The sequence below is a fragment of the Molossus molossus genome, unplaced genomic scaffold (genome assembly GCF_014108415.1).
Source record: "Molossus molossus isolate mMolMol1 unplaced genomic scaffold, mMolMol1.p scaffold_m16_p_13, whole genome shotgun sequence".
NCBI classification, from domain to species: domain Eukaryota; kingdom Metazoa; phylum Chordata; class Mammalia; order Chiroptera; family Molossidae; genus Molossus; species Molossus molossus.
The window spans coordinates 37,273,610-37,295,513 of NW_023425348.1; positions in this window are offsets into that span (position 1 = coordinate 37,273,610).

The window sequence follows — 21,904 nt, forward strand, 5'->3', positions numbered from 1 at the left end:
CATGAGATGGGATTTTCCTTTAGATTTACTCTGAACTCTGCCAGCTATGAAACAGTTGTGTTGGTTTTCTTTGGAGTTAAAGAGGGCCTGGGGTGATTCCATTCCTTTTCATGACCTGGAGCTGGTACAGGGTCTGTCTCCTTGGCAATTAGTTGATCCGGAATGAGGCTCCTGTGCTGTTGGGTGATTGCACCCCTAGTTATAAGATTTCAGGTGTGGGGAGATCTTTATGCTGCTGCTTTTGCTGTGGTGCAGGCTGGAGCTTTTACTAAATGTGGACTGGAAGGTCCCACAGGAAAGGCGAGAAGTGAGTTATAAACCACAAGACCCTGGTGTGCTAGGGTTCAGGCAGCAAGGAGGAAGCAGCATGGGGAAGGGAACTAATATTCATTAAACACCTACTGTACGCCAGGCACGGAGAGGGGAGGGCTCCCCACATCCTCTCATTTAGTCCTCACAATAATCCTGAGTTAGCTGCAATTATTGTCCCACTTTATAGATGAAGAAAGTAAACCATGTAAAGATGAAGGAACTTGACAAAAGTCACAGAGAAGTTCAGCCTTTCAGACAGAATCCTGTCACAGTTCATGCTCCGAGGACCAATCTCAAAGACCTGCAAAGAGAGCTTTAAAGTCTGTCAGTGGTACAGCTGGCACCAAGCTCTCTCTTACTTTCTCAAAACTTTGTTTCCTGTAAATAAATGTTCAAGAGACTATTAAAGAAAAGGGTGGTGGTGGTGGTGCATGCAATATTATTATCATTTTATGGAAGAGGAAACTGAGATTCAGAGGAGCTACGACTTGCTCCAGATTCCAGCCAGTACTAAGCAGCACAGCTAGGATTCAAATAAACATCTGTGTGACTCAGAGCATCTACTCTTTAAAAAAGGTGCAGCCACTATGGAAAACACTAAGGTGTTACCTCAAAAATTTAAAAATTGAATTGCCATTTGACCCAGTGATCCCACTTCTAGGAATATACCCTAAGAAGCCTGAAACACCAATCAGAAAGAATATATGTACCCCATGTTCATAGCAACACTATTTACAATAGCTAAGATCTGGAAACAGCCCAAGTGTCCATCAGTAGACGAATGGATAAAAAAGCTGTGGTACATATACACAATGGAGCACTATGTAGCTGTAAGAAAGAAAAAAATCTCTTATCATTTGAGACAACATGGAGGGACCTAGAAAGTATTATCCTAAGTGAAACATGCCAAACAGAGAAAGAAGTATCATGGAATATAATGAACATAACAGTATGAGGAATGGGGTAGTTCCAGAGACAAGGAAGTGGGGGACAGACTGACAATCCCCAGAAGTGGGGACATTGGGGGAGAGATAAACCACAGAACTTATATGCATGTATGCATGAACAAAGATCATGGACAACAAAGCTGGGGACAAGATGGGGAGAGGGAGAGGGAGGTGGAAATCAGTGGGGGAAAAAGGAGAAACATCTGTAACAAAAATAAATAAATTAATTAATTAAAAAAAGGCAAATATAGCCCTGGCTGGTTTGGCTCAGTGGTTAGAGCATTGGCCCACAGACCAAAGAGTCGTGGGTTCAATTCCAGACAGCGACATGTACCTTGGTTGCAGTTTGTCCCTGGCTCTGTTCGGGGTCGTGCGGGAGGCAGCCAATCAGTGTGTCTCTCTCACATTGAAGTTTTTCTCTCTCTCCCTCCCACTCTATCTGAAGACAAATGGAAAAATATCCTCAGGTGAGGATTAAAATCAAATAAAATAAATAAACAGGCAAATGTAATTGGAAGAGGAGAACTCATTCACTCACTCACACTCAATCAGCACTGACCAGGCAGCATTTAAGCACCAGGCGTGGCAGCAGCTGCTTTTTATTTAAGAACAGTCTTAATAAATATTCTTTAGTCCTCCAGGCTCATCCTTGAATCATCCATTTAATGCAGTATCCTGCCATCACAGGCAGTCAGTAAAAATGTATTGAATGGAACAGAATGGAACTGAAATGATTATATACACTTGGAGTGCTTGAAGTGGTCCAGAGCTTCGGATGTTCCAAGTCTCATGAAACCGAGTTATTGAAATGATTCATTTTGATACAATGTGGCCAGTACTTGTTGAGTGCCTGATATTTCATTCCTTTGCTGTTTAGCTCACTTTGGCCATATCACCCAGCCTGCTGCTAAAAGTAGAGTGTACACTGAGATACAAAGGGACACAAAGTCTAAATCCTGCAAAGCAGCAGCATAGGAGCCTCATACTGGAGGGAGGTGGAAGAGGGGAACGGGAAGTGGTAGGAACAAATTTTGTTTAGAATAAAGTTGTATTGGAAGTGTGGTTATTCTGTTAACTAGCTGTGTGAACTTGGGCAGGTAACATACCTTTCTGAATATCCATGTCTACCTTTGCAGGGTGCACTCGTTGGCTGGCTGGGTCGTGACCAGTATCAGCTCCTTGAGAGCAGGACTGAGTGCTGAGGGTTACACATTCAGTCCTCGGTAGAGGGCCTGGCTCCTATGAGTGCTCAATAAATATTGAAAGAAGAAAAGTCATTCTTTGAAGTATGTAAGGCAAATTCAATAATTGCAGCTTTAAAGATGGGAAGACAGATTCAGGTGGGTTGTTAAGTGAGGTAATTGATTTGAGGTTTGTTTAAGACCACTCATCTAAAAGTGGTAGAAGCCAGGTTTTCCGAATCCTGGCCTTGTGATGTGCTGGGTCTGACTTCTCCTGTCTGTGAAAACGACCTCCCAAGGGACTGCTGGGGTCCTTGTATCTCAAATCTCCTCTGTGTTTAGGTCAGTCACTGCAGTAAGTGGGGAGACTGGGACCCCAGTTCAGAAACAACCAGGGTTAAGACAGGTATTTGGGAAGGCACATTCATTCACTCACTCGTGCAAACATTGTTTTTTGAGCACTGGTTCTGTGCCAGGCCCGTGTTCCATTTTGAGGGGGAACAAAGATAAAACACAGTCTCTGTCTCCACTGAACTCACAGCCCAGTGGAGAGAGCGACAGTGACAAACACAGTAGCTGTTGGCGGTAGGACAGCGGAGGTCCAGGGCGTGTGGGCGCAGGAGGGAGAGGAAGGAAGGGGTAAGAGGAGCTTTCGGGAGATGTGTGCTGTGGTAAGCTGGGCACGTCAGTGTGAGCAGAAGATGTCCCGGAGAAGAGGCAGGGAAGAGTCACTGTGACTGGCGGATGGCACAGGTGGTTTGTCTCTTCTGCCACGCTCTTCTCTTCTCACCTGGTGGGAGCAAGAGGGACCCGCACCTTCTGAGGTGAAGTCTGGACACGTGAGCTGTTGCTCCACAGGCACTGTAGCTCTGTGGTATCAGGGATGATGCTTTAAACATACTTCCTGGTGTGCTTTCTTTGACAGGGAAGGAGGTCTGCACGTGTGTGTTTGGCCACATTGTCTCAGGGCATTCGTGTTGACACAGGCCCTCTGATGACTCCTATCTCTAAGTGGTTGACTTGAATGTTTTGGTCTGAGTTGCCTAGAATCAGACCGTGAGCCAAGGATTCAAAGACCACCCATTCATTGGAAGACGGGAGGAACGTGGAAGGTGAGGGGGTGTGATATGGGAAAGGGAAGCCAGTTCCTGCAGGGGTTACTCAATAGTTTACAGCCAAGGAGTCACCCAGAAAATACCAGCAGCAAAGATATTCAGGGAGGGCGAAGCTTCCTGGAACCACTAGGAAGAGCCTTTGAATCCAGCTTTACTCCTGTAAGTACATGGTTTTCAAGGCATTTTCCATGAGGTGTCCTACGCTCTTCCAAGGCTAAAGCCGGAGGAACAAGGAGGAGGGATCCCAGGCCTCGCTGCTTCAACCAGCGCAGCTCCACCGGACTTCTTTGCACTTTAGGTTTCTGCCCCCAAATGCGTTTAACAAGGGTTTCTGCAGGGGAAATAAGATGGAACATCACAGTAGTAGTGATGAGGGAGTCGTTAACGCTTCAAATCAGTGCATGAATGCATAAGTTATACATGGTTATCATTGCTCCCACTGCCCAGTGCTGGGTGGTGGCGATGTGCGCCCGGGGAGGCCCGGAGCTGTGCGGTGGTACGTGGGGCGTGCAGGGCCGACTGTCCTGCTGCTTTACTCTTGCTTTTTCCCGAGGATTTGTCTTTATTCTAGTTATAATTCCCGTTTGGTCCTGGGAAATCGTCTGTGTAGCTTCCATTCACTCTGCCTCCATTTTCACATCCTCTATGCCTGTCTTGTGCGCAGCTGGGTCCCACAGGCCTCTCTGGTGCCCCCGCATCCTGCAGGTCCCGTGGGCAGGCAGCTGGATCGCACCAGTTCCTCTAGGGCTCTGGCTTCCCATCGCTCTTGTGGGCTACTGGGTCCCAGAGGCTTCTCTGGTGCCCCCACACCCTGCTGGTCCTGCAGGTGGGCAGCTGGGTCACACCAGTGCCTCTGGGGCTCCAGCTTCCTACTGCTTTTGTGAGCTGCTGGACCTACAGGCCTCTGTGGAGCCCCAGGTCCCGCCGCTGGTGGCTGGGGAGTGCTGCTGCCCCATGGGGCTCAACTCCTGCTCAGCTTTTGCTGTAGTTTTTGGGGATGGGTCTCAGCTGCTGGTCTGTGCTTCTGTTGCCTGGGGATGGATGTCTGCTCCCCAGCCTCTGTTACTGGGGGTATATCTGGACTCTGATGGTGCTGCTACTATGGGGGATGGTGCTGGGTTCTGGGCTGTCTGCGGCTTCGGGGACTGGCACCTTGGCAGCTCCACTACTGTGCACTGGTCTGTGTTAACACAGGGTGTCCACTGGTCCGATGGTGCCAGGTGCGCTGGTGGGCTCAGGTTGCTGGGCCCTAGTTGCTTCCACTGCCTCCTCCCAGGGAAGACCCAGGGTCTTCCAAAATGGTGGGACCTCCCTGTTGCGCAGGGAGAAGCACCCTGAAGAGCCTCTTACCGCCACGGTAGCAGGCAGCTCCTCATCCACAGCACAGGAACCTTCTGCTCCATGGCTCTGCACTGCTGGGGTTTGGTCGTCCACCTTCAAGTCCACTCACACTCTCTCACACACTCACCCTCCCTCTGGTCCTGCCCTCTGCCATCTTCTGAAATATTGCTACTAACAGATTTTGGTCATCCTGACACAAAGTGGTAACATTTGGAACAACCACAACTGAGTAGCTTTTAAAGCTTTTTTCTCCACATCTTCTGGACTGATGCAATGACTTTGTGCTAAATTTCCCTCTGATAACTAAACCCCAGCTAAGTAATTCATCTGTTCTTTGGAAGAGCCTATGACTACAGGTTAGTAGTTCCAGCCACACACTGCTGTGTCTACAGGGGCGGTGAGTGAATGAGCCCAGTGGCCAAAGGGAGGCAGTGGGGGCTTGAGCGTCATGATGACCTGCAGAGATCTCACTAAGCCATTCAGACATTCAGAGTCAGTTAGTGAGAAATCAAACCATGGGTGGTCCTGTGAGCCGGCTCCCTGCTGCATATCTTTGCTCAGTTGTTGAGATCCATGCCCATATAGCACATGGCATTTCTCTGGGTTGGTATAGACCCGCAGCTTTCTGCCTCTTTCTTGACTGTCCTCAACTGTTGACTTCATGTCTTGCTTGTTGCCCATGCAATAGTTAGTGTCAGAGTCTTAGAAGCTCACTCCTTTGGCAGGAACAATGGGATGTGCTCACACTAATGTCATATTGGGCAGATATAAAAAAAATTTATTTATTTATTATTTTAATTAATTAACTTATTTATTTTTGTTATAGATGTTTCTTCATTTTCCCCCATTGACACCCTCCTTCTCTCCCCACCATCCCGTCCCCGGCTTTGTGGTCCATGTCCACTGGTCATGGATTCGTGCATATAAGTTCTATGGTTTATCTCTCCCCACCATCCCCGCTTCTTGGGATTGTCAGTCTGTACCCTACTTCCACATCTCTGGTACTACCCTGTTCTTCAGACTGTTATGTTCATTATATTTCACAAATAAGTGAGATTATATGATACTTGTCTTTCTCTATTAGGCTTGTTTCGCTTAGGATAATACTTTCCAGGTCCCTCCATGTCATCTCAAAGGATAAGAGATCATTCTTTCTTACAGCTGTATAGTACTCCATTGTGTATATGTACCACACTTTTTTATCCATTCGTCTACTGATAGACATTTGGGCTGTTTCCAGATCTTAGCTATTGTATATAGTGCTGTTATGAACATGGGGCACATATATTCTTTCTGATTGGTGTTTCAGGCTTCTTAGGGTATAATTTTTAGAAGTGGGATCACTGGGTCAAATGGCAGTTCAATTTTTAAATTTTTGAGGTAACACCATAGTGTTTTCCATAGCGGCTGCACCAGTCTGCATTCCCACCAGCAGTGTACTAGAGTCCCCTTTTCTCCACACCCTCGCCAACACTTGTTGTTTGATGATCTTTTGATGGTGGCCATTCTGACAGGTGTGAGGTGATACTTCATTGTTGTTTTAATTTGCATCTCTCTGATGATTAGTGATGTTGAGCTTTTCTTCATATGTCTCTTGGCCAAATATTTGTATGTCCTGTTTGGAGAGGTGTCTATTTAGTTCCTCTGCCCATTTTTTAATTGGGTTCTTTGTCTTCCATTTTTGAGTTGTATAAGTACTCTATGTATTTTGGAAATTAATTCTTTATCTGATGCACCATTGGAAATTATGGTCTCCCATATGGTGGGTTCCCTTTCCATTTTGATGATTGTATCTTTTGCTGTGCAGAAGCTTTTCAGTTTGATGTAGTCCCATGTGTTCATTTGTTTCTGTTGCCTTAGGTGATGTATCAGTAAAAATTCTGCTGCGTATGATGTCTGAAATTTTGTTGCCTACATTTTCTTGTAGGATTTTTATGGATTCATGAGTCACATTTAAGTCTTTTATCCATTTTGAGTTTTTCTTGTGTATGATGTAAGTTGATGGTCTAGTATCATTTTTTTCTTTTTTTTTTGCATGTACCTGTCCAATTTTCCCAACACCATTTATTAAAGAGGCTGTCTTTACTCCATTGTATGCTCTTGCCACCTTTGTCAAATATTAATTGAGCATATTGTCTTGGGTCCATTTCTGGGTTCTCTATTCTGTTCCATTTATTTATTTGCCTGTTCTTGTGCCAGTACCAGGCTGTTTTGATTACAGTGGCTTTGTAGTATAACCTGAAATCTGGTAATGTGATCCCTCCAACTTTGTTCTTCTTTTTTAATATTGGTGTGGCTATTCGGAGTCTTTTTCCGTTCTATATGAACTTTTGAAGTATTTGTTCTAGTTCTGTGAAGTATGTCGTTGGTATTTTGATGGGGATTGCATTGAATCTATGGATTGCTTTGGGTAGTATGGACGTTTTAATGATGTTAATTCTTCCAATCCATGACAAAGGTATGTTCTTCCACTTTTTTATATCTTCCTCTATTTCTTTATTCAATGTCCTGTAGTTTTCTGCAATTAGGTCCTTTACTTCTTTGGTTAAGTTTATTCCTAGGTATCTTAATTTTTTTTCCGCGATGGTATATAGCATAGTTTTTTTTTTTTTTTAGTTTCTCTTTCTTTGAGTTCATCATTGGTGTATAAAAATGCTGTTGATTTCCTTCTTTCTTTCTTTTTTTTAATCCTCACTGGAGGACATTTTTCCATTTTTGTTCAGATAGAGAGGGAGGGAGGGGGAGAGAGAGAGAGAGTGAGAGTGAGAAACATCGACATGAAAGGGACACATCAAGTGGCTGCCTCCCTCACAACCCCAACCAGGGCTGGGGACAAACTGCAACCGAGGTATGTACCCCTAGCGGGAACTGAACCTGGGTTTCTCCAGACTCCAGGGCAATGCTCCAACTGCTGAGCCAAACTGGCTAGGGCTGCTGTCGATTTCTTGATGTTAATTTTGTTTCCTGCTACTTTACCAAATTTATTTATTAAATCTAGTAGATTTTTGTTGGAGTCTTTGGGGTTTTCTACTTATAGTATCATGTCATCTGTGAATAATGACAGTTTCACTTCCTCCTTTCCAATTTGGATCCCTTTTATTTTTTCTTTATGTCTGATTGCTGTGGCTAAGACTTCCAGCAGTATGTTAAATAAGAGTGGTGAAAGTGGGCATTCTTGTCTTTTTCCTGTTAGGTAAATGCTTCTAGTTTTTGCCCATTGAGTATGATGTTGGCTGTAGGTCTTTCATATATGGTCTTTATTATGTTGAGATATAATCCCTCTATTCCTACATAGCTGAGCATTTTTATCAGAAATGGGTGCTGGATTTTGTTGAATGCTTTTTCAGCGTCTATTGATATGATCATATGATTTTTATCTTTCATTTTGTTTATGTGGTGTATCACATTTATTGATTTGCGAATATTGTACCAGCCTTGCATTCCTGGGATGAATCCCACTTGGTAATGGTGAATAATATTTTTGATGTATTGCTGGATTTGATTTGCTAGTATTTTGTTCAGGATTTTGGTGTCTATGTTCATCAGAGATATTGGCCTGTAGTTTTCTTTCTTTGTAGTGTCTTTTTCTGGTTTTGGAATTAGAATTATGCTGGCCTCATAAAATGAGTTTGGAAGTCTTCCTTCTTCTTGAATTTTTTAAATAGTTTGAGGAGAATGGGTATTAGTTCTTTTTTGAATGTTTGGTAAAATTCCCCTGTGAAGCTGTCTGGGCCTGGGCTTTTGTTTGCTGGGAGAGTCTTGATTACATTTATTTCCTTAGTTGTTATTGATCTGTTCATGTTTTCTATCTCTACCCGGTCCAGTTTTTGGAGACTATGTGTTTCTAGAAATTTGCCCATTTCGCTTAGATTGTCCAATTTGTTGCCGTATAATTGTTCATAATATTTGTTAACAATCCTTTGTATTTTCGTGTTGTCAGTTGTTACTTCTCTTTCATTTCTGATTTTGTGTATTTGGGTTTTCTTTTTTTGTTTCTTTTTTTTTTTTTTTTTTTTTTTTTTTTAATCCTCACCCGAGGACACTTTACCATTTTTTGTACAGATAGAGTGGGAGGGAGAGGGGGAGAGAGAGAGAGAAACATCGACGTGAAAGGGACACATCGAGTGGCTGCCACCCGCACGACCAACCAGGGCCGGGGACAAACTGCAACCGAGGTACATGCCCTTAGCGGGAACCGAACCCGGGTCTCTCCGGACCGCAGGCTGATGCTCTAACCGCTGAGCCAAATCGGCCAGGGCCTTTTTTTGTTTCTTGGTGAGTCTACCTAAGGGTTCATCAATCTTGTTTATCTTTTCAAAGAATCAACTCTTTGTTTCATCGATCCTTTGAATTGTTTTTTTTGTCTCCATGTCACTTATTTCTGCTCTGATCTTTAATATTTTCTTCCTTCTACTTGCTCTGGGGTTTACTTTTTGTTTGATTTCTAGTTCTTTAAGTTGTGAGGTTAGATAGTCTATTAGAAATTTTTCTTGTTTTTTTCTGAGGTAAGCCTGTAGTGCTATGAACTTCCCTCTCAGAACTGCTTTCGCTGCATCCCATAGATTTTGTGTTGTGTGTTCATTTTCATTGGTTTCCAGGAAATTTTCAATTTTTTCCTTGATCTCCATGGTAACCCGTTCATTGTTCAAAAACATGCTATTTAGCCTCTATGTTTTCAAATTTCTTTGTATGTTCTTGTTGCAATTGATTTCTAGTTTCATGCCATTGTGATCTGAGAAGTTGTTTGATATGATATCAATCTTCATGAACTTGTAGAGACTTAGTTTGTGCCCTAACATGTGGTCTATCTTTGAGAATGTCCCATGTGCACTTGAGAATAATGTGAATTCTGTAGTTTTGGGGTGTAATTTTCTGTAGATATCTACTAAATCCATTTGATCTAATGCTTCATTTAGAGTCTGTGTTTTCTTGTTAATTATTTTTCTGGATGATCTATCCAGTGATGTCAGTGGGGTGTTGAAGTCCCCTGCTATGATTGTATTGCTGTCAATTTCTCCTTTGAAGTCCTCTAGAAGATTTTTAATATATGTTGGTGCTCCTATATTGGGTGCATATATATTTACCAAAGTTATATCTTCCTGATGGATAGTTCGTTTCAATATTATGTAGTGGCTTTCTTTGTCTCTAATTATGGCCTTCATTTTGAAATCTACTTTATCAGATATGAGTATTGCTACCCCAGCTTTTTTTTTACTTTCCATTTGCTTGGAAGATTTTTTTTCCATTCCTTTACCTTCTACCTGTGTGAGTCTTTTGTTGTGAGGTGGGTCTCTTATAAACAACATGTATGTGATTCATGTTCTCTTATCCAGTCAGCTACTCAGTATCTTTTTATCGGAGCATTCAAACCATTTACACATAAAGTAAATATTGATATGTACTTATTTATTGTCATTTTTGTTTGGTGTGGTTATATTTTTCTTCCTATTTCTTCTCCTAATTACAACAGTCCTTTAAATATTTCTTGCAGTGCTGGTTTGGTGCTAGTATATTCCCTTAGCCTTTTTTTTTTCTGGAAAGCTCTTTATTTGACCTTCTATTTTGAATGATAGCCTTGCTGTATAGAGTAGTCTTGGATTTAGTTCCCTGTTTTTCATGACCTTGATTACTTCATGCCATTCCCTTCTGGCCTGTAGTGTTTCTTGTGAGAAGACAGCTGAGAGCCTTATGGGGTTTCCTTTGTAGGTAACCTGTTGCTTATCTCTTGTTCCCTGTAGGATTCTCTCTTTGTCTTTAATTTTAATTATTCTTCCTTTGTCTTTGGCATTTTAATTATTATGTGTCTTGGTGTGGGCCTGTTTGGGTTCTTCTTACTTGGGACTCTGTGATTCTTGAACTTGAATGCCTCTTCCTTCACCAAGTTAGGAAAGTTTTCTGTCACTCTTTCTTCAAATATATTCTCTAACCCTTGCCCATTTTCTTCCTCTTCAGGGAATACTATGATGCGAATGTTGTTATGTTTCCAGTTGTCCCACAGTTCTCTTAAGCTGTCTTCCTGTTTTTGAATTGTTTTTTTTTTTTTTTCCTTTTCTTTTTCTGATTGGTTGATTTTTTTCTACCCTGTCTTTTAATTCACTGATCTGGTCCTCAGCTTTCTCTACTTTGCTGGTTATTCCTTCCAATGTGTTCTTTATTTCTGGTATATCATCTTCATTTCCACTTGGTTGGTTTTCAATGTTTCTATATCTTTACTCATGGTGTTGATATCCTTACTCATGTTGTTGAGCTTCCGCAAGGTCATGGCTCTGAACTCTACCTCTGATAATTTGCTTAACTGAATTTTATTTATCTCATCTTTGATAGAGTTCTCTTGTTGTTTCATTTGGGATTTATTTAGTTGTTTCACCATTTTGTCTATCTCAGTGGGTTTTGGAGCCTGCCAGATTTTCCCTGTTGGTGTTGGTGTTCTGGTGTTTGTAGTTCCCTCTACTGGGTTGAGATGAGCCTGGGTGGGTTTACATTAAACACTACCGTCAAGTCTTACTTTCCTGAGTAGATTTGAAGCCCATGAAAGGTTCAGTTATCCTCTAGCTTTTTGCCTGGAGGCTAGTAGTCTCAGTTACTCAGGGCTTTGGAATGTAGCCCTGGCGTTCTGTGTAAGAGAATTTTCAGGGGGTGAGATAGATGCTGGTTGTTAATGAGCCTCAATTTGCATTTCTTTGTTTCACCTGGAAAAAGCTGAATCTTCGAGTGAGGGTCTGCTGCTTTTCCCCACTGCTCTTGGAAGGAGCAAACTGGCTACCATCCTTTGTGGCTGGGACTCAGCAAAAACTCTGAGTGCCCTCCAAATACTGTGTGTCCCCCAGAGTTCCAGTCCAGTCTGCCCTCCCTCTGCTATAGCCCCAGGTGAGTGGCTGTGGCTATTCTAGCCCTCTGTCTGAGCTCTCTGTGCTGTGGAGCGGGCTTGGGGGTTTAATCCTGAGGGTGCTGCTCAGACCGCTGCTGTCCGTGGGCTCCCAGCCCACCACCCTCTTGCACCTCTGCAGTTCCTACCAGTGTCCCTGGTCATATGGTCCTGTTCCACTGCTTTTCTATTTCTTTTTTCCACAGGTTTATCTTTATTTTACTTGTAATTCTCATTTGGTCCTGGAAGATTGTCTGTGTAGTTTCCATTCATTCCACTGCCATCTTACCATCCAGATATAAATTTTTTTTTTTTTGGTACGTGCCTCTAGCAGGAACCGAAACTGGGACTCTCTGGTCTGCAGGCCAATGCTCCAATTGCTGAGCCAATCCGGCCAGGGCCAGATATAAAATATTTTTAAAGGAAAAGTTTACAAGCAGAGGTGTGGAAGAGCACATACCCCATAATCTCATTACCCCACAGGGATGTGTACTCAGGCTGGGCTCCATGCTTAGAGTTCCAGGAGACAGGGGTGCTGTCTCTACCTCCAAAATGCCCTATATGCTTAGAGACTATAGAGGCAGGAGACAGCTGTATTACAGTTAGAATAGAAGGTCCCTGGTTGCTACAATGACCAGCCATCCTGGTTTGCATGGGACAGCTGTTGAAGTTTTAGTACTCCAAGTCCTGTATCATGGGAAATCTCTTGGTCTCATGCAAACTGGAATGGTTGAGCATGTAGCCTTGTTAGAAAAAGAAGCATTCAGAAAAGTTCAGAAACTGGTGATAGCATGTTGGTTTTTTGAGCTAACCCACACCTTTCCAGCCAGTGCTCTGTTAAGTTACCCACAGAGGGGAGGAAGTCAACCTCTAAGTCATCAGGATCTGTGTTTTCTTATTCCATAACCTGACTGTGGGAGCTTATGAAATTTTCTCTATTGGCTCCAGCTGTTTCTATGTAATGTATAAGAGAGGAATGCTAATAAAGTGCCCTGCAGTGCCTTTGATAAGGAGTTATACATTCCACATAGTGAAGAGTTTGCATTCTAATCCAGTGTCTGGGATACTCAGGAGGAGCTCTTTAGGGCTCTTTGACCATATCCATAATAACAATGTTGAAAGTTATTCACCCTCTGGATTGCCAATAGAGGTAGGTTGCTCTTTGAGGATGCAACCAGACTCTTTACTACCCCTTTACTCCAGACTGTAGTAGCAAATTCAAGGCCACGGTCCATTGGTCCAATCTGGGGAGCCTGCCCATATCAAATCACCCAGCATTCTCTGAGTCAAAGCTATATTGCCTGGGGTTCCCCCCATGCCCTCAGGTCTTGTTAGCACCACGCGAGGAGAACAAGCTATCCCAGAGTAGTATAGCACTGCGTCCCTTAATTACTGCCACTGCTTCTGGGAAATCTCCTCGATGGGGTAAGTATACACAATTCCACCAAGTACTCAGTTCAAGATGGGAACGCTTTTCCTATTATTCTCAGTCAACCCAGAGAACTTGTTCTGCAGTGGGAGTTATATGAGAGTCCTCATAGCAGGCCATTCAGCTTCATTTAACAAGGCCGATGGCATACTTCTTCATGCAAATGAACCATTCAAACCTTTAAAGATCTCTCTGGCTTGGAGACTTATGATAGCCACCTTGGAGACAGTTTAATTCTAGTTTTGTGCATGAACACTTTTGCCTCTGCTGCTGTTTTCCTCAGGCCCCTGTTAGATATGCCACACAATAACTATTTCACATCTTGCTATGGCTCTCATAAAACCATAAAGGGAGCTTGTTCTGCTTTCTCTCTGGATCGGCTTTTCGTGCTTCCAAGAGAGTCAACTGCCATGTTAGCTCTATCAAAGTCCTAAAGTGGGTGAGATGCCCACCTCTCTGCCTCCAGGATAATCTATTATTTCTGTTTCTCCTTATGGTTCAAAAAGACTTCTAAGCTAACAACAAATGCACCTGTTTTGAGCATTCTTATCTTTTTTTAGATCCACTGCTTTACAGCTTCCACATTTGAAGATATGACTTGCCTAACTCTGTCAGTGACCATCTCAATTGCCCGGTGACCTGCTGCTGCCCCCAGTGGTGAGGTTTTCCAATTGAAGTCACCTGGTTAAATTCTTTCCCTACTTCCCAAAGCCCCTAACACTGGAATGAATGACCTCCCTCACCACATTGGATTCCCCTCTATGCGTGGTGTTTAGTAACTCACACCACTAATAACTCATGGTGTTAACTATGAGAAGATCTGAGAATGACCTACAAGTAGAGGAGCAGCAGAGTGCCTAGGACCCCATGGGTCCCCCCAAATGAAGTGTGCTTGACCTACAGAACTGGTAGAAGGATGTGCTAATTGCTTTACACATTTATAGAGAAGGCCAGGAAGGAGTAGGGGGCACTTAGTTTTTTATGTAACAAAGGAAATAATCCTGGTAAGCCTCCTGAGTTTAGCTAGGGAGTTTGAGAACAAACATTGCTCTCAGTGGAAGCCTTACCTCTGTTCATTCGATCTAGCTCATTGTGAAGACCTCAGGAAATGAAGAGCAAATCCATGTTCCATGGCCATTGGAAACCAAAGGTTTATCTTTCCTAAAAAAAGTCATGTTTAGATTCTGGTTCAGCAGTAATACATTTCTCCCATTGGGTGACAACTTCTAGTATACCCATATTGCAAATCCTCCCTGCTTCCTGTAGCTCCAGGGCTCAACTCTTAAGCTATTTTAATCTCACCATCTTGGGTTAACAACAAAATACTTAAAATCAGAAGGCAAGGGTTTGAGTACATGCTTAGCCATTTGCTAGCTGTGTGGCCTTAAAAAAGTCATCAATTTTTCAGAATCTGTTTTCTTGTCAGTAAAATATCTAACTTTTGGAGCTTCTCTAAGAGTCAAATAAAGCAATAAATGTCAATTCTCTTTTCAGGCTCCAAAGAACCCTCCCAGAATTTGCTATGATTGTTACTGCTACCTGCAGAATTCTAGGGAACCCGATGTCACGCAAATGGCACTGCTTGGCCTCCCTGAAGCAGCTGTCCCGGTTCTGTTTACCACACGTGGGTGAACAGTTTACTCCAAGGGAATAGTGCACTCATTACAAATAGCACAGCGTGCCTCCCACTTAATGTAGAACACAGCCTACACCATCCCAAGAGCCAGCCAGACGCCAGATGCCACACTGTGTGTGCAATAGAGAGTAGCCTGGCCTGCTGTCTTATGAAAACGTAATGGCAGTTATCTAATGTGATTAAGGCTTGGGTGAACAAGCCTGATTCAATGACATGTTGTTCCGAATCTCACTACAGACATTCTTGGACGGCAGTCTCCATTTTTCACCTAATTGCCCATATGAGTTTTCCTAACTTCGGCTGAGCCTTCAGGTTGCTGTTCATTTTAAGCACTATGGTACAGTGGAGGGAACATGTGCTTTAGACATAGTTAGACTAGGGTTCAAATCCCAGCTCTGCTTCTTGGAAACGTAATGGCTTTTGGTGAGTTACTATAACTCATTTAGCCTTGGTTTTCTCACCTGTGAAGTGGGGATATTAATATCCATTTTGTAGGGCTGTTGTGGGGAGTAATATAAAATACATAAAGCTCCCAGTCTAGTACCAACTGAGCTGTATATAAATGTCAATGGTCTAATAAATAGCCAGTGAACCCACCTACGCCACGGTAGAGTCCACTGAAGGTTTGTTGTTTAGTATGTGAACAGTGATTTCCAAGCTTCACTGTGCCTACAAAGCAGCCAGTAACCTTGCTACAATGTAAGTTCAGATTCAGTAGGTATAGAGTGGGGCTGGAGAGTAAGCATTTTTAACTATCTCCCAGATGCTGCTGCTGCTACTCCTCAGGGGCCCTATTTTGAGAAGTGACACTTTTACCCTTATCTAGTACATCTAACCTGGTAAGCCATTAAGGCCCAACCACCTGTTCTCTACTGGCCTTGTGTCACTCAGAACTTCTCCAGCACCATGTCACCAATGGATGCCTGTATGACGGCAGGAGAATCCATTGTATGACTGCAAGAGAATCCACTGTGAGATAAAGATTCTTGAATCCATCCAGAAAATTCTATGTCTGGAGTGAGGAGATGGGGGCTTAAAATCTTTATTTTAAAAAGGCATCCTAGATGGCCCTTATGGCGATCAGCCATGTAAATACTCCAGGTGTTGGGCCAGCATGTTGAAATCCGTTAGTTATAATTGAAACTGAATAGGATCCATGTATAGTTCTGAGTGCCACGTCATGGGCACCATAGAGGCTCCCTAACAAAAGGATAAACAGGAGTCAGTCAAGTGTCTTTGGACACTTGATTTACATCATGCCCGGTATTAGAAACCCCTCTCCATTTACCACTATTATCAATAAAATATTCCTATGTCTACACACTGGTGGGAGTCTGATCATGTGGCCACTGATGGGGAAATGGATGCTCCTAGTGTTCACTTTGCAAGGCAGCAACATTCAGTGTTTAAGTGGTTTGACTTTGGGATCAGAGAGATCCTGGTTCTACAGCTAGAAAGTTGTATGACTATAGGTAAGTCACTTAACATAAAAACAATGGTTTTTGTTTCTGTAGAATGCAGACATAAGCCAAATCATAAATTTATGGTGAGGATTATCAAGCCCAACAATATCATCGTCAGTCTTTCCCACATTAGGTGATGGCAGCTTGATCTTTCAGACTTCTCAGGCCAGAAGCCATACAGCTATTCTTGACTTCTCTCTTACACCCTGTATTCAGTGCAATGGCAAATTCTGTTTGCCTCACCTTCAAAAATAAATACAGAATCCAACCACTCCTCACCAACTCCTCTACTGCTCTCCTGCTTCATGCCATCCATAGTGTTCATGACTCTGTAGTGGTAGCTCACCATTTTTGTAAGAGCTTTCCAATTGGTTCTTCTGGCTCTACTCTTGCTCACCATAGTTTATCCTCAATAAATTAAAATGCAAATCATTCATGTCACTTCTCTGATCAAACCCTCCAATGGCTGCCCATTTCTCTCAGAATAAAAACCAATGGTCTTCTACAAAGCCCTATATGATCAGACTCCCTGTTCTCTCTCTGACCTCATTTCCTATTACTCTCTCTCCTCCACACTCTACTCCAACCACAGAAGCCCCCTTAATTTTTGGCAAACATCTCAAACAAGCTCCAACCTTCGTTTCTTTGCCCTGGAATGCCCTCTGCCTGAAGTGCTCTTCTAATATTTTCATGACCAACTGCTCCTGCTTTAAATTTTTGCTCAAATGTCACAGTAATGCCTATCCCGGACCACCCATTTAAAATCTCCTCTTCCTCCGGGCCTGCACTCCAGACCTCTGTTACTCAATCCTACCTTTATTCCCCTCCCCCAAATCACCCTCTAACACACCATATAATTTACTGTTTAAATTATGTTTGCTCTTCATTGTCTTTCCCACAGGAATGTCAGCTCCATGGGTGTAGGGAATTGATTTCTTTCATATACTAGCTTGTACCAGCATCCATGGCATAGTGGGTGCATTATACATATTTTTAAAATAGATGAATGCCTGTACCAGGCTGTTTTGGTTACAATACAGTGGAGTAAAGACAGCCTCTTTAATAAATGGTGTTGGGAAAACTGAACAGCTACATGCAAAAAAATGAAACTAGACCATCAACTTACACCATACACAAAAATAAACTCAAAATGGATAAAAGACTTAAATGTGACCCGGGAATCCATAAAAATTCTAGAAGAAAATGTAGGCAACAAAATTTCGGACATCATACGGAGCAGAATTTTCACTGATACATCAACTAAGGCAACAGAAATAAAGGAGAAAATGAACACATGGGACTACATCAAACTAAAAAGCTTCTGCACAGCAAAAGAAACAATCATCAAAATGGAAAGGCAACCCACTGTATGGGAGAACATCATTGCCAATGATGTATGAGATAAGGGGTTAATTTCCAATATATATAGAGTGCTCATACAACTCCACAAAAGGAAGACAAAGAACCCAAATAAAAAATTGGCAGAGGAGCTGAATAGACACCTCTCTATACAGGACATACAAATGGCCAAAAGACATATGAAGAAATGCTCAACATCACTAATCATCAGAGAGATGCAAATTAAAACAACAATGAGGTATCACCTCACACCTGTCAGAATGGCCGCCATCAACAAATCATCAAACAACAAGTGTTGGCGAGGGTGTGGAGAAAAGGGGACTCTAGTACACTGCTGGTGGGAATGCAGACTGGTGCAGCCGCTATGGAAAACAATATGGTGCTACCTCAAAAAATTAAAAATTGAACTGCCATTTGACCCAGTGATCCCACTGCTGGGAATATACCCTAAGAAGTCTGAAACACCAATCAGGAAGAATATATGTACCCCCATGTTCATAGCAGCACTATTTACAATAGCTAAGATCTGGAAACAGCCCAAGTGTCCACCAGTAGACGAATGGATAAAAAAGCTGTGGTACATATACACAATGGAGTACTATGCAGCGGTAAGAAAGAAAGATCTCTTATCCTTTGAGACGACATGGAGGGACCTGGAAAGTATTATCCTAAGTGAAAGAAGCCAAGCAGAAAAAGACAAATACCACATGATCTCACTTATATACGGAATATAATGAACATAACAGTCTGAGGAATACAGTAGACCCAGACACATGGAAGTAGGGCACAGACTGACATCCCTCAGAAGAGGGGATGGGGGTGGGGGCGTGGGAAGAAATAAACCACAGAACTTATATGCATGTATGCATGACCAATGGACATGGACAACTAAGCCGGGGACGGGGTGGAGGTGGGGTGGGGTGGGGGGTGCCAATGTGGTAAAAAGTTAAAATATCTGTAACAAAAAAATAAATAAAAATTTATAAAAAAAAGAAAATGTCAAAAAAATAAATAAAATAAAATAGATGAATGGTGCATGTGAAGTCCTGATCACAGTGCCTGACATGTAGACAGCATTGAGTAAATGGTAGTTTCTATTATTTGTGAAATACCTGAAAATCTCTTCCTGATTTGAGTGCCCCTCCCTAGAGCTCTGCAGAACATTCTCTGATGAGGCAGAGAATCTATGCCTCATTTTAGCACTAGGCAGTGAGTGGGTGGGGATTTTCACCCTCATGTGTCACAGATGAGCACCTAGGTACCCAGGGATGGATTGATTTATGTAACTCGTGTGTTACATAGAACCAGGGCTGAATAGGTTCTAAGTCTCTCAATTCTAAATCCAGTGTTCTTCCATGCTGCTATGCAAACTAAAAAAAATGAGAGATAACATCTTACACCAAGTTCTTAGCTTTTGCAACCCTGGATTACGTGTTAATCAAATACCCAAAGTGCTGATGTGCACAGGTGCCAAGATAATGTCAATAGTCTAACATGAGCCTCATTTATCTACATTACCTTGAAAAAAAGATCTGTAAATTTGGATGACATTGAGTTAAATGACAAAGATCAATTACAAGAACTTTCACATGGTGGATAAGAAAACATCACTGATTCCTCAAAGAGACTGTAGATGTATTTTTATGTTCCTTGGCTAAAATAAAGTCAGTTTTGAATAATGTTAAGCTCTACTTGAAATAAGTTACATTATAATAAATGTACTGGACATTAAAAAATGAAGACCAAAAACATCTAAAATCCTGTCACCCTTGCAAATCAATAGCTGTCATATTAATGTTCTCCTGCTCTTTTCTTATATGCACACTGTTTTTGCAAGGCATAGCAATTTTTTTAAAGTATAATATATGCTACAATTTTTAGCTTTAACCATCTAGTGTTTACAAATATTATATTTAACAGTTATATAAAATACCACCTAGTTGGTTTACTACAGTTCATTAAACAATTCTCCTACTTTGGGATTTGTATGTTATTTTGAATGTTTTACATTTTAAATGGCATCACAATAAATGTCTTTGCACATGTAGATTTTTATTCAGGGATATCCCCGGACCCCAGCCTCATGTCAGTTCCCAAGAGTGTTTCTGGATTAAAACAATCTTTCATAACTCATTAAATATGGTTCCAGTTTTTTGCTCCTGTTTATGGCTTGGGACAGTTTCATCAAGTGGCTAATATATGTTGTATAGTCAGGAAATTAGAAAACAATAGATCATTTTCTTAGCTTGTTAATTTTCCCATCAAGGCACAGCTTCTATCATGGCCCCATTCTGGAGATGATACTATTGGAATTGATTGATTCCCAGGAAATTTACTCAGTAAATAAGGAGGTTTCACTATTTGGAGACTGTTGTCATCCTTCAAGTACTGATTTAAATTCCCTTAAGACAGGTTCTGGTGGGCAGAGGGCTGACTTAGAGTCAGAAAAGTTGGATTTAAATTTTAGCTATGCCATTTATAAAAAATTCGTTGTGAAGTTCTTTACATGGCAAGGTATTATCTTTTTATTTAGGGGAAAAAACCCAAATAAACAACTAGTTGTTCAAATGGATGACTTCTTAAGTCCCAAAGAGTGTTTTGAGGATTTAGATCTTAGCTTTGGCCTTTAGAGCTGACCAATTAGAAAGGTGTTTCCTGTGGTACCTGTGAGAGTATGTGTGTTCTAGTGGTTGACTGTATGTAGTAGAAAGATAGACCTAGATTTGAGTTCAGGGAAATTTGAGAACCTCTCTAAAATGGGGGTAATAGCCCTGGCCAGTTTGGCTCAGCAGTTAGAGCATTGGCCTGCAGACCAGAGAGTCCCGGGTTCGGTTCCCGCTAAGGGCATGTACCCCGGTTGCAGTTTGTCCCTGGTACTGGTTGGGGTCATGTGGGTCGCAGCCACTCGATATGTCTCTCTCACGTTGATGTTTCTCTTTCTCTCTTCCTCCCTCTCTCCCTCCCGCTGTATCTGAAGATAAATGCAAAAATGTCCTCGGGTGAGGATTAAAAAAATAAAATAAAATAAAATAAAGTGGGAATAATAATAGGGCCAAAGAGAGAATTAAATGAGACAGTGTAAGTCAAATTTGTATCAGGATTCTTTTTTTTTTTTAATCCTCACCCAAGGGCATTTTTTTTTTTTTCCATTTTTTTGTTCAGATAGAGCGGGAGGGAGAGAGAGGAAGAGAGAGAGAGAGAGAGTGAGAGAGAGAGAGAGAAACATCGACATGAAAGGTACACATCGAATGGCTGCCACCCGCACAACCCAACCAGGGCCGGGGACAAACTGCAACCGAGGTACGTGCCCTTAGCGGGAACCGAACCCAGGTCTCTCTGGATCGCAGGCCAATGTTCTAACCGCTGAGCCAAACTGGCCAGGGCTCTATCAGAATTCTTGACATTCTGGTATCTGTAGTGTTACTTCTGTCTCCCAACTGTGGTACCCCATGAGAGGTTAACAGGTATTTTCACAGACTTAAAAAAAAAAAAAGCATTAAGAGAATATGATTTTACTATAGCATCAGTGTATTTTATTTTGGTATCCATAGGATATTTGGGAATATTTTAAGTAATGTTTTCTTATTTCAAGGTTATCTTGAATTATTTCTGGAAATAGGCTGACTCAGTTGGCTATATTCAGCAAGTGAGAGCGAACACTTAAGCTATTTCATTATATTTGCTATGTACTACGTCTTTCCTGTTGCTACACACAGAATGGTTTTGTTTTCAAGTCAAGATGAATACTTATGTCCAGGACTCAGAGTTTGGTTGCAGAATTGCAAGCATTGGTAGTTTAAGATATCCATGATGGAAAGTAATGACTTCTCTCATCCATTGCAATCCTATCTAAAAAGTATTTGTTTTGCTATAGAAAAATACAACAGTTATTTCCATTTGTATGCCACTCGGTATTTTATATAATGTGTTCACATGACTTACCTCAATCAGATCTTACTATACAACCTTGAGGCACTCAGATTTTAAAGGCATTATTTATTAAACCCACCATATGTTAGGTTTGGTTACTAGGCACTTAGGTACTTAAACATAACTTTCTCATGTGGTTTGCACTTTCAACACTTAATGAACGATAGGTAATTGGAAAGCAGAGTAACCAGGACTCAAACCCAGATCTTGGACTCCCAGTCCAGCACTTTTTCTTCTTTTCAACAATCTTGCTCCTCAAGTTGACTATGTAATACTGGAGGAAGATGACCAGCTTCATTCAGAATGCTGGGGCTCTCATTTCAATG